This window comes from Pseudophryne corroboree, chromosome 1, assembly GCF_028390025.1.
Source record: "Pseudophryne corroboree isolate aPseCor3 chromosome 1, aPseCor3.hap2, whole genome shotgun sequence".
Lineage (NCBI taxonomy): Eukaryota > Metazoa > Chordata > Amphibia > Anura > Myobatrachidae > Pseudophryne > Pseudophryne corroboree.
This window is the reverse complement of record NC_086444.1, coordinates 379385024-379398696: the sequence shown is the minus strand read 5'-3', so window position 1 is coordinate 379398696 and position 13673 is coordinate 379385024.

The following is a 13673-nucleotide window of genomic DNA, read 5'->3' as shown; positions in this document are numbered from 1 at the left end:
CCCGGTGATTAGCGTCATCTTCACTCGTGACTTGGAGAGTGCACAGTAAGGACGTGTACCTTCTGTGCTGTGTGCTGTTAGGAAAGGAGCAAGCAGGGAGAGTGCAATACATCTAAGAATACATACAAGCGTGCTCCATCCATTTCACAGTGTGGTGCTCATATTCTTATTATAACTTATTGTCTTTTTTTCATAACTCTTCTTATCACCACATTGTAATTAATTCAAATGAATAATAATTATAAATTAGATACATTAAAATTAAATGAATATATAAATAAACTCTCCACACACACAGTCAACTTTCTGCATATCGAAGATATCTTTGAGGAAATTAAGAATTTGAGACTAAATAAATTACATTAAATAAATTAAATTAAAAATAAATTTAAATTAAATTAATTAAATCTAAAATACTGTCTTTTTTATTCTTCACCTTAATCGTCTTTTTGTGAACTGAAATGCCTAATGCATCTCTTTTTAAATACATTCTTTTTTAAAATATTTTGTCCTCCCAGTATATACATCCAAGGGCTGCTGCTGCTCCGTCCAGCTACCTTGGTGCAACCTTTTGGCCTAAACTGGATAAAAACAATATTGTGAGCTGTGAGGTGTTCAACATAGTCTGTATATGAGTGGAAATGAATGTTATTGAGGTTAATAATATCGTAGGAGCAAAAACACCCCCAAATTTTGTTTTTTTTTTTAGCTGTTTTGATTATTTTTCTAAAAAAATCTAGATCCACAACCAAAACCAAAACCCGCAAGTGTGGTATTGGCAAAACCTATCCAGATCCGAAACAAGAAGGAGATCAAAACCAAAACCCGATAAATGGCCTGGTGCACACCCCTAATTCAGAGTTGTTAGCAAACCAAAAAGGCTAGCAATTGGGCAAAACCATGTTGCACTTCAGGTTTGGCAGATGTAATATGTGCAGAGAGATTTAGATGTTGGTAGGTTATATTGTTTCTATGCATGGTACAGTAAATACTGTCTGCTTTATTTTTACACTGCAATTTAGATTTCAGTTTGAAAACACTCCACCCAAATCTACCTCTCTGTGCACATGTTACATCTGCTCCACCTGCCAACATGTTTTTGCCCAATTGCTAACTTGTTTGGTTTGCTAACAACTCTGAATAACCCCCTGAGTGATCTGACATAAAGCACCAATGAATCAATTATCATTTTTTGTTGAAGAAAACCTTAATACACTGAATGGAAGTTGTTCAAAACAACTTATTGGCCCTTCACAGGTGTATGTAAGGTATGGGATTAATCTGGACAACAAATACAAACCAATTCATCCAGCACACTGCACTAGGCCAGCAAAAGAAACATACATCCTATATGATAATAGTAATGCAAAAATTTCAGTTACTATACATACAGTTGCATACTGTATGACACCAGACACAGAAAGACGTCTCTGCTCTGGTGGTCCTACACTACATGATAATACATCACTTTGATTCATTTTATTTTATTTTTCTAAATTGAGAGCCAAGTTATCTGGAAGTTCCACAGGATCTTCCAATATGTCACTACATGGATCAGCATACCCTCCAGCTACTGATTCCATACAGCTCTGCTGTGGTGGTGCTACACTACATAATAATGGCACTACTTTGGGTCATAGATATATGTATTTCTAAATTGAGAGCTACTGTAACTTACCTAGAGACACCCCAAGATCCTCCAATATGGCACTACATTTAGTAACTGATATCTTAGCATTTCTATTACTGTGTCAGATTTAAATCTCTTTTGCTCATCTATCCAGTGGGCTGGGATCTTCTTGTCTAGATTAACCCCTCCCTTCCATGCACATGTGATGGGCCTATAAATTAATTTGAGCAACTACCATTCTGTGTTTCACTGTTATGAGAGGCATGGATGGGATCAATGCTTGAAGAGTATGCTGATCTTTGTAGTGCCCTGCTAGAGAAATCTTGGTTGTCTCCAGGTGAGTTGGCTCTCAATTTAGAGAGAAATGCATAAATGAATGACCCAAAGCAAGTAACTAGGATTTTCAGAGCCCAGGGCAAGATGAAGAGTTGCCCCCCCCCCAAAAAAAAACCCACAGTCAAGTATGTGCGCACCGAAATAATGGGCGTGGCCACACACCAGAAAGGGCGTGGTCACATACCAGAAAGGGGATGGCCACTGAAAATGGGGCATGCCAACATGACTATAACCTACCCGCTGTGTCACCTCTCAGCACACTATCACCTACCCCATGTGTCATCTCTCAGCACACTATCACCTACCCCTTGTGTCGCCTCTCAGCACACTATCACCTACCCCTTGTGTCGCCTCTCAGCACACTATCACCTACCCCTTGTGTCGTCTCTCAGCACACTATCACCTACCCCTTGTGTCATCTCTCAGCACACTATCACCTACCCTTTGTGTCGTCTCGCAGCACACTATCACCTACCCCTTGTGTCGTCTCTCAGCACACCTTCATTCAATTTTTGCACTTTACGGCAGTAGAGTCCCCTATTTACACAGTACACAGGCAAAGTCCCCTTTTTACACAGTCCGCAGGCAGAGTCCCCTTTTTACACAGTACGCAGGCAGAGACCCTTTTTACACATTGTCCCACAGTGCCAGATACACGTTGCCCCACAGTGCCAGATACACATTGCCAGATACACATTGCCCCACAGTGCCACTGCCAGATACACATTGGGGCTCCCGCTCCCCGCTGATATGTGATAATGTGAGGGGAGGAGAGCAGCGAGCAGCACCACTCCTGCCCGGCCTCAACGCACCATGAAGTCCAGTCCGGTCTCTGGCTGCGGGTATCTTCTTGGCACCGGTTCATTAGCCAATCAGAGCTCGCGGACCGGCAGCCAATCAGAAGCCGGTCCACGAGCTCTGATTGGCTACCAAACCAAGGAGAATAGCCCAGCCGCCGCACTGGAGACCGTCACCAGACACTGAGCACATTGAGGGGTAGGAGAGGTGCTGTGCTCTCCTCCCCTCACATTATCACATAACAGCGGGATGAAAGACGGCCCAATGGCAAAGGAACAGTAGCGGGGGTGAGTGGGCATGAAGCCCTGGCCGCCGGCGGCGCCTCCCCCCTCTGCTGGGCCTGCCAAGGTGCCCAGGGCACGTGCCCTGCTCGACGCCCCTTATTTATGCCTCTGACCCAAAGTAAATGCTATTATGTAGCATGGGACCAGCAGAGTAGAGATGCCCAATATTGGTGGACAGTAGATGGGGACCCTTGGTGCACTGAAGGCGTGGGCACAAAGGGGAAGAGCCTTGGGAAACAGGGCAGATCTTTACAACACCCCTGATTCACCCGTGGGATCTCCTTGTATTGTGACTAGATGTGCACAGCATCTATTTACAGTACATGCTGCTTACTGACTGCTCTGCTACGAGCAGGGGTGTATGTTTCCACCCAACTGCACCCCCCACCACCACCACAGGAAACTGCAGCCTGCAGGTGGGACAACGGGACAGTCCTAGGAAAATGGGGCTGTCCCACTAAATGCGGTACAGTTGGGAGGCATGTTGCCGTGAGTGGTGGTTTCCCATATGTGCCAGGTGCATGTAAGGAAGGACTTAATCTAATCAAGAAAAAAAATTACCCAGCACACTGTTAAAGAGATTTACATCCTGCCTAATAATAGAAATGCATAGCTCTCAATTACTCACATTTGCAAATATACGGCAATTCATATACCACGGCAAGGTGTTTCTACTCTACTGGTCCTACAGTCACGTGGACACCGGGATCCGGTCTGAAGGTCGACACTGTCTAGGTCGACAATGTTTAGGTCGACCACTATAGGTCGACAGTCACTAGGTCGACATGGATGGAAGGTCCTCAGGGTTTCTAGGTTGACATGTGCTAGGTCGACAGGTCTAAAGGTCGACATGAGTTTTTCACATTTTTTTTCTTTTTTTGATTTTTTTCATACTTAACGATCCACGTGGACTACGATTGGAACGGTAATCTGTGCCGAGTGAAGCGGTAGCGGAGCGAAGGCACCATGCCCGAAGCATGGCGAGCGAAGCGAGCCATGCGAGGGGACGCGGTGCACTAATTGGGGTTCCCAGTCACTCTACGAACAAAACGACACCAAAAAAAAAATAAACCTCATGTCGACCTTTAGACCTGTCGACCTAGCACATGTCGACCTAGAAACCCTGTCGACCTTCCATCCATGTCGACCTAGTGACTGTCGACCTATAGTGGTCGACCTAAACATTGTCGACCTAGATACTGTTGATTTGATGAACCACACCCTGGACACCTACTTAGGTTAGAGGAGAGGAGATTTCGCACACAGAGGACAATATGAGTTTGGAATTCCCTGCCTGAGAGAGTAGTGCTGGCAGACTTGGTCAATAATTTTAAGAATGGGCTAGATAAATTTCTAATGGATAAAAATATACAGGGTTATGGAGGATAGATTACGTACTATAGTTACAATAAAATTAGGAAATACAACACAATGGCTGACTTTATCAAACAGATAAAACTAGTCCTGAAAATAATACAGAGTAGGAGAACATATATGGGTTGAAATCGATGGACAAATGGTCTTTTTTCAATGTCTTAAACTATGTTACTATGTTACTATTCTACATAATGATAGCAACTACCATTGTATATGTATCAGTGTTCTGGAGGCATGGATGGGATCAGTAGTTATAGGGTATGCTGATCTTTGAAGTGCAATAATGGAGGAACCTGGGGTGCCTCCAGGTCTTGGCACAAAATTTAGAATTACAGGTTGAGTCTCCCATATCCAAAATTCAGAAATATGGAACTGAGTGTGACTAAGTACTGTAAGTGGCACATTTTCTATCTAATGGTTCAATGTAGAGATGTGTGGCGGGCACTTTTCGTGTTTTGTGTTTTGGTTTTGGCTCTGGTTCCATCCTTGTGTTTTGGATCTGGATTGGTTTTGAAAAAAACACCATTTCGAGTTTTGGTTTTGGATCTGGATGATTTAAAAAAAAAACAGCTAAAATCACAGAATTTGGGAGTAATGTTTATCCTACGGTATTATTAACCTCAATAACATTAATTCCACTAATTTCCAGTCTATTCTGAACACCTCACACCTCAGAATATTGTTTTTAGGCCAAAAGGTTGCACCGAGGTAACTGTATGACTAAGCTAAGCGACAGAAGTGTGCTACACAAACACCTGACCCATCTAGGAGTGGCACGGCAGTGGCAGACAGGATGCCAATTAAAAAAACTGGGCCCCAAACAACACATCATGCAAAGAAGAAAAAGAGGCGCAATGAGGTAGATGTATGACTAAGCTGAGCGACACAAGTGTGTGACACAAACAACATGGGACGTGCTGGAATGTGCCAAGTTGTAATACACGCACAATATTGGTGGCACAGGAAAGCGTACCCCTAAACCACATACACACGGCAAAGCCTGTAAAATTAATTTGTTTAATAAGAACCCTATTATTTGGAGCTGTTATAATAATATGCAGCACAGGCGAGCGTACCTCTACACCACACAGGACAAACCCTGTAAAAATGATTTGGATAATAATATAAGTAATGTATATAACCCTTTTATTTGGAGTAAATAATATACAGCACAGGACACCACCACTGGACTGATGCAGCACAAGACAGCACCACTGGACTGGACTTGTACGGCAGTACCCCTGGACTTATACGGCAGAACCCCTGGACTTGTACGGCAGTGTCAGATAGAATGGCACTTTAAAAAACTAGTCCCCAAACAGCAGATGATGCAAAGAAGAAAAAGAGGTGCAAGATGGAATTGTCCTTGGGCCCTCACACCCACCCTTATGTTGTATAAACAGGACATGCACACTTTAACAAACCAATCATTTCAGTGACAGGGGCCTATATTTACTAAAAATCCGAGTTTGGCCGATTTGTGTTTTTTTTTCTAAGTCCCAATCTGGAAATTCACTAAGCACCAATCTCGGCAGTGTTTGGACTATTCATAATGGTTTGATTTGCAAAGTTCAGAAATACGAATGAATAGACCATCGGTCAAACGCGGCGGTTAGTCTCTGAGTGCTCAAATGCGGTCGTATTTTTTTGTGAATTGTTAAAAAATGCGGCAAAAAAATAGACCTGCTTTTTTCAGGCATGTTTACATGTGTTGCAACTCAAAAATCAATCACACCTGAATACGGATGCCTATAAAAGGATGTTAGGCCCAATTCAATCCACCTACACTCAGAAATGGCAGCAGGACTGTGCACCAGTGATATTTTGTGTGCTGTGGGATTCCTCAGACTCAGACATCAGCCTGTAAGTAACCAGGGCCAACAAACTGAACATGGTCAGCAGGTTGTACAGGTTCCACGGAGGCTGCGCAGGCCTCGTTTTTTTAGGGGGCGTTTAAACTTGAACGCATTGTCCGATGATATGGTCATACAGATGTTCCATCTAAATCGTTACAACATTTTCCGTCTGTATGACCTTGTCAAACTGGGCCTAGACCCTGAGACAGCACGCTCTCGCTCTGCACAAACTCCTGGCTGTGTTGCACTTTATGGCTACTGGTAGCTTTCAGGCTGTGTCTGGGGATGTCATAGGAATCTCATAGCCCTCATTTTCGAGAATATTAACACAGGTGATGTATACCTAACTACCTCTTCTTTTTTTTTTTTTTTTTTTTTTAATTTCTCGGTGGACAGTTCTGTCCTAAAATCTCATGTTTATTGTTCTTTCAAATATACACACAGGTGTTGGCTGTTTTGCAGCCCCACATCGATGCCTCAATCTGCTTCCCTACCCAGGAGTCTCAGTGGCATGATGTAAGGGTAGATTTCTATGAGCTGGCTGGCATGCCCAATGTGCTTGGAGCCATAGATTGCACACACATTCAGCTGAGACCACCTAGGGGCAGGCAGCACATATAAACTAATCGCCATCAAGAACACTCCACAAATGTGCAGGTGGTTTGTGATGCAAATCTCAAAATAATGAGTGTTGTTGCTGGTAACCCTGGGGGCTGCCATGACTCCTTCATCCTCAGTCAGTCATCCCTCTTTGATACGTTTGAGGACGAACAAATGCCAGAAGGGTGGCTGCTGGGTATGTAATTTGATATGTGTAGACCTGCGTATACTTTGTCCAAATACAGGGGCAGATGTATTAACCTGTAGAAGGCATAAGGAAGTGAGAAACCAGTGATATGTGCAAGGTGATAAAGGCACCAGCCAATCAGCTCCAATATGTAAATGAACATTTAGGAACAGATTGTCCGCTGCCTTTATTACCTTGCACATATCACTGGTTTATCACTTCCTTATGCCGTCTACAGGTTAATACATCTGGCCCACAGTGTGTTACTTATGTGTTGCTGTATCTTAACATGAATCACGTTACTATATCTGTGTTTTAGGTGATGGAGGATATGGCTGTTTCTCTTGGCTTCTAACTCCATTGTCCCGACCTGATACCCCTGCTGAACACAATTACAATCATGCACATAAGTCCATGCGGAATGTGATAGAAAGATGTTTTGGTGTGCTGAAATCTAGGTTTCGGTGTCTGGATAAGTCTGGTGGCCTTTTGTTGTATAGTTCCTCGAAGGTGACTCAAATTGTGTTATGCTGCTGCTTTCTTCATAACATGTGTTTGCAACAACATCTGCCACATGTTGAGGAGGAGGTGGAGGAGGATGAAGAAAGCAGCCAGCAAGCAGAGGAATTAGAGACATCTGGTGATACTTGGAGTACAGATGTAGGGAGGCAGGTTAGGCAAGAGCTCATCACTCGCTATTTCTAAGGTAAGTTTGGTTTGCTAATTTCATTTGTTGTGTAATCATAAATAGATGTTGGGCCATTTTTATTGTAAAAACCATTACTCAGAATGTGTCTGTCTCCTTGAGACATACAAACATACCCTCGCTTTATGCAAAACTAATGTCGCATGTGTATTGTGTTTATTTGAAAAATCAAAGCAACAGATTATGAGTGCCATGCATTAAGTCTGGATAAGTGTTCTTAAACTTGCACTGATAATTTATTACAAGCACACATAATCCACATAGTAATTTATTTAGTATTTTACTTTATGATTGTGTGTAACGTCCTAATGCACAGGTTCTCAAACTCGGCCCTCAGGACCCCACACAGTGCATGTTTTGCAGGTAACCCAGTAGAAGCACAGGTGTATGAATTACTCACATACACATTTTAAAAGGTTCACAGGTGGAGCTAATTATGTCACTTGTGATTCTGTGAGGAGACCTGCAAAACATGCACTGTGTGGAGTCCTGAGGGCCGAGTTTGAGAACCTGTGTTCTAAATAAACAGTCCTCAACATATAATATGTTAGCCTTGAGGAATACATATGTCCCTATGTGTGATGCTCCATCATATTTAAGGGACACAAACTTACTGGCCGATTTGTGTTTTTTTTTTCTAAGTCCCAATCTGGAAATTCACTAAGCACCAATCTCGGCAGTGTTTGGACTATTCATAATGGTTTGATTTGCAAAGTTCAGAAATACGAATGAATAGACCATCGGTCAAAAGCGGCGGTTATTTCATACAATACGGGAATTCACTATTCATTTGTATTTGGGTGTTAGTCTCTGAGTGCTCAAATGCGGTCGTATTTTTTTGCGAATCGTTAAAAAAAGCGGCAAAAAAATAGACCTGCTTTTTTCAGGCGTGTTTACATGTGTTGCAACTCAAAAATCAATCACACCTGAATACGGATGCCTATAAAAGGATGTTAGGCCCAATTCAATCCACCTACACTCAGAAATGGCAGCAGGACTGTGGACCAGTGATATTTTGTGTGCTGTGGGATTCCTCAGACTCAGGCATCAGCCTGTAAGTAACCAGGGCCAACAAACTGAACATGGTCAGCAGGTTGTACAGGTTCCGCGGAGGCTGCACAGGCCTCGTTTTTTTAGGGGGCGTTTAAACTTGAACGCATTGTCCGATGATATGGTCATACAGATGTTCCATCTAAATCGTTACAACATTTTCCGTCTGTATGACCTTGTCAAACTGGGCCTAGACCCTGAGACAGCACGCTCTCGCTCTGCACAAACTCCTGGCTGTGTTGCACTTTATGGCTACTGGTAGCTTTCAGGCTGTGTCTGGGGATGTCATAGGAATCTCATAGCCCTCATTTTCGAGAATATTAACACAGGTGATGTATACCTAACTACCTCTTCTTTTTTTTTTTTTTTTTATTTCTCGGTGGACAGTTCTGTCCTAAAATCTCATGTTTATTGTTCTTTCAAATATACACACAGGTGTTGGCTGTTTTGCAGCCCCACATCGATGCCTCAATCTGCTTCCCTACCCAGGAGTCTCAGTGGCATGATGTAAGGGTAGATTTCTATGAGCTGGCTGGCATGCCCAATGTGCTTGGAGCCATAGATTGCACACACATTCAGCTGAGACCACCTAGGGGCAGGCAGCACATATATACTAATCGCCATCAAGAACACTCCACAAATGTGCAGGTGGTTTGTGATGCAAATCTCAAAATAATGAGTGTTGTTGCTGGTAACCCTGGGGGCTGCCATGACTCCTTCATCCTCAGTCAGTCATCCCTCTTTGATACGTTTGAGGATGAACAAATGCCAGAAGGGTGGCTGCTGGGTATGTAATTTGAAATGTGTAGACCTGCGTATACTTTGTCCAAATACAGGGGCAGATGTATTAACCTGTCGAAGGCATAAGGAAGTGAGAAACCAGTGATATGTGCAAGGTGATAAAGGCACCAGCCAATCAGCTCCAATATGTAAATGAACATTTAGGAACAGATTGTCCGCTGCCTTTATTACCTTGCACATATCACTGGTTTATCACTTCCTTATGCCATCTACAGGTTAATACATCTGGCCCACAGTGTGTTACTTATGTGTTGCTGTATCTTAACATGAATCCCGTTACTATATCTGTGTTTTAGGTGATGGAGGATATGGCTGTTTCTCTTGGCTTCTAACTCCATTGTCCCGACCTGATACCCCTGCTGAACACAATTACAATCATGCACATAAGTCCATGCGGAATGTGATAGAAAGATGTTTTGGTGTGCTGAAATCTAGGTTTCGGTGTCTGGATAAGTCTGGTGGCCTTTTGTTGTATAGTCCCTCGAAGGTGACTCAAATTGTGTTCTGCTGCTGCTTTCTTCATAACATGTGTTTGCAACAACATCTGCCACGTGTTGAGGAGGAGGTGGAGGAGGATGAAGAAAGCAGCCAGCAAGCAGAGGAATTAGAGACATCTGGTGATACTTGGAGTACAGATGTAGGGAGGCAGGTTAGGCAAGAGCTCATCACTCGCTATTTCTAAGGTAAGTTTGGTTTGCTAATTTCATTTGTTGTGTAATCATAAATAGATGTTGGGCCATTTTTATTGTAAAAACCATTACTCAGAATGTGTCTGTCTCCTTGAGACATACAAACATACCCTCGCTTTATGCAAAACTAATGTCGCATGTGTATTGTGTTTATTTGAAAAATCAAAGCAACAGATTATGAGTGCCATGCATTAAGTCTGGATAAGTGTTCTTAAACTTGCACTGATAATTTATTACAAGCACACATAATCCACATAGTAATTTATTTAGTATTTTACTTTATGATTGTGTGTAACGTCCTAATGCACAGGTTCTCAAACTCGGCCCTCAGGACCCCACACAGTGCATGTTTTGCAGGTAACCCAGTAGAAGCACAGGTGTATGAATTACTCACATACACATTTTAAAAGGTTCACAGGTGGAGCTAATTATGTCACTTGTGATTCTGTGAGGAGACCTGCAAAACATGCACTGTGTGGAGTCCTGAGGGCCGAGTTTGAGAACCTGTGTTCTAAATAAACAGTCCTCAACATATAATATGTTAGCCTTGAGGAATACATATGTCCCTATGTGTGATGCTCCATCATATTTAAGGGACACAAACTTACTGGCCGATTTGTGTTTTTTTTCTAAGTCCCAATCTGGAAATTCACTAAGCACCAATCTCGGCAGTGTTTGGACTATTCATAATGGTTTGATTTGCAAAGTTCAGAAATACAAATGAATAGACCATCGGTCAAACGCGGCGGTTATTTCATACAATACGGGAATTCACTATTCATTCGTATTTGGGTGTTAGTCTCTGAGTGCTCAAATGCGGTCGTATTTTTTTGCGAATCGTTAAAAAAAGCGGCAAAAAAATAGACCTGCTTTTTTCAGGCGTGTTTACATGTGTTGCAACTCAAAAATCAATCACACCTGAATACGGATGCCTATAAAAGGATGTTAGGCCCAATTCAATCCACCTACACTCAGAAATGGCAGCAGGACTGTGGACCAGTGATATTTTGTGTGCTGTGGGATTCCTCAGACTCAGGCATCAGCCTGTAAGTAACCAGGGCCAACAAACTGAACATGGTCAGCAGGTTGTACAGGTTCCGTGGAGGCTGCGCAGGCCTCGTTTTTTTAGGGGGCGTTTAAACTTGAACGCATTGTCCGATGATATGGTCATACAGATGTTCCATCTAAATCGTTACAACATTTTCCGTCTGTATGACCTTGTCAAACTGGGCCTAGACCCTGAGACAGCACGCTCTCGCTCTGTCTCAGGCCTGCACAAACTCCTGGCTGTGTTGCACTTTATGGCTACTGGTAGCTTTCAGGCTGTGTCTGGGGATGTCATAGGAATCTCACTGCCCCCATTTTCGAGAATATTAACACAGGTGATGTATACCTAACTACCTCTTCTTCTTTTTTTTTCTTTTTTTTTATTTCTCGGTGGACAGTTCTGTCCTAAAATCTCATGTTTATTGTTCTTTCAAATATACACACAGGTGTTGGCTGTTTTGCAGCCCCACATTGATGCCTCAATCTGCTTCCCTACCCAGGAGTCTCAGTGGCATGATGTAAGGGTAGATTTCTATGAGCTGGCTGGCATGCCCAATGTGCTTGGAGCCATAGATTGCACACACATTCAGCTGAGACCACCTAGGGGCAGGCAGCACATATATACTAATCACCATCAAGAACACTCCACAAATGTGCAGGTGGTTTGTGATGCAAATCTCAAAATAATGAGTGTTGTTGCTGGTAACCCTGGGGGCTGCCATGACTCCTTCATCCTCAGTCAGTCATCCCTCTTTGATACGTTTGAGGACGAACAAATGCCAGAAGGGTGGCTGCTGGGTATGTAATTTGATATGTGTAGACCTGCGTATACTTTGTCCAAATACAGGGGCAGATGTATTAACCTGTAGAAGGCATAAGGAAGTGAGAAACCAGTGATATGTGCAAGGTGATAAAGGCACCAGCCAATCAGCTCCAATATGTAAATGAACATTTAGGAACAGATTGTCCGCTGCCTTTATTACCTTGCACATATCACTGGTTTATCACTTCCTTATGCCTTCTACAGGTTAATACATCTTGCCCACAGTGTGTTACTTATGTGTTGCTGTATCTTAACATGAATCACGTTACTATATCTGTGTTTTAGGAGATGGAGGATATGGCTGTTTCTCTTGGCTTCTAACTCCATTGTCCCGACCTGATACCCCTGCTGAACACAATTACAATCATGCACATAAGTCCATGCGGAATGTGATAGAAAGATGTTTTGGTGTGCTGAAATCTAGGTTTCGGTGTCTGGATAAGTCTGGTGGCCTTTTGTTGTATAGTCCCTCGAAGGTGACTTAAATTGTGTTCTGCTGCTGCTTTCTTCATAACATGTGTTTGCAACAACATCTGCCACATGTTGAGGAGGAGGTGGAGGAGGATGAAGAAAGCAGCCAGCAAGCAGAGGAATTAGAGACATCTGGTGATACTTGGAGTACAGATGTAGGGAGGCAGGTTAGGCAAGAGCTCATCACTCGCTATTTCTAAGGTAAGTTTGGTTTGCTAATTTCATTTGTTGTGTAATCATAAATAGATGTTGGGCCATTTTTATTGTAAAAACCATTACTCAGAATGTGTCTGTCTCCTTGAGACATACAAACATACCCTCGCTTTATGCAAAACTAATGTTGCATGTGTATTGTGTTTATTTGAAAAATCAAAGCAACAGATTATGAGTGCCATGCATTAAGTCTGGATAAGTGTTCTTAAACTTGCACTGATAATTTATTACAAGCACACATAATCCACATAGTAATTTATTTAGTATTTTACTTTATGAATGTGTGTAACGTCCTAATGCACAGGTTCTCAAACTCGGCCCTCAGGACCCCACACAGTGCATGTTTTGCAGGTAACCCAGTAGAAGCACAGGTGTATGAATTACTCACATACACATTTTAAAAGGTTCACAGGTGGAGCTAACTATGTCACTTGTGATTCTGTGAGGAGACCTGCAAAACATGCACTGTGTGGAGTCCTGAGGGCCGAGTTTGAGTACCTGTGTTCTAAATAAACAGTCCTCAACATATAATATGTTAGCCTTGAGGAATACATGTGTCCCTATGTGTGATGCTCCATCATATTTAAGGGACACAAACTTACTCTCATCCAAAATAATTTATTTCGTAATGTTTGCTGCAGTAAACTTGCTGATTTGTGAGTAAATACACAGTTTGCCACATATATACATTATTATACACATTATGTATTTTTTGGTTGTAAAAATTTTTTTGTTTTTGTTTCTGAATCATGTGTAATAACATTATTACTCATTTTTAACACACACAAACATGGCCCAACAATAA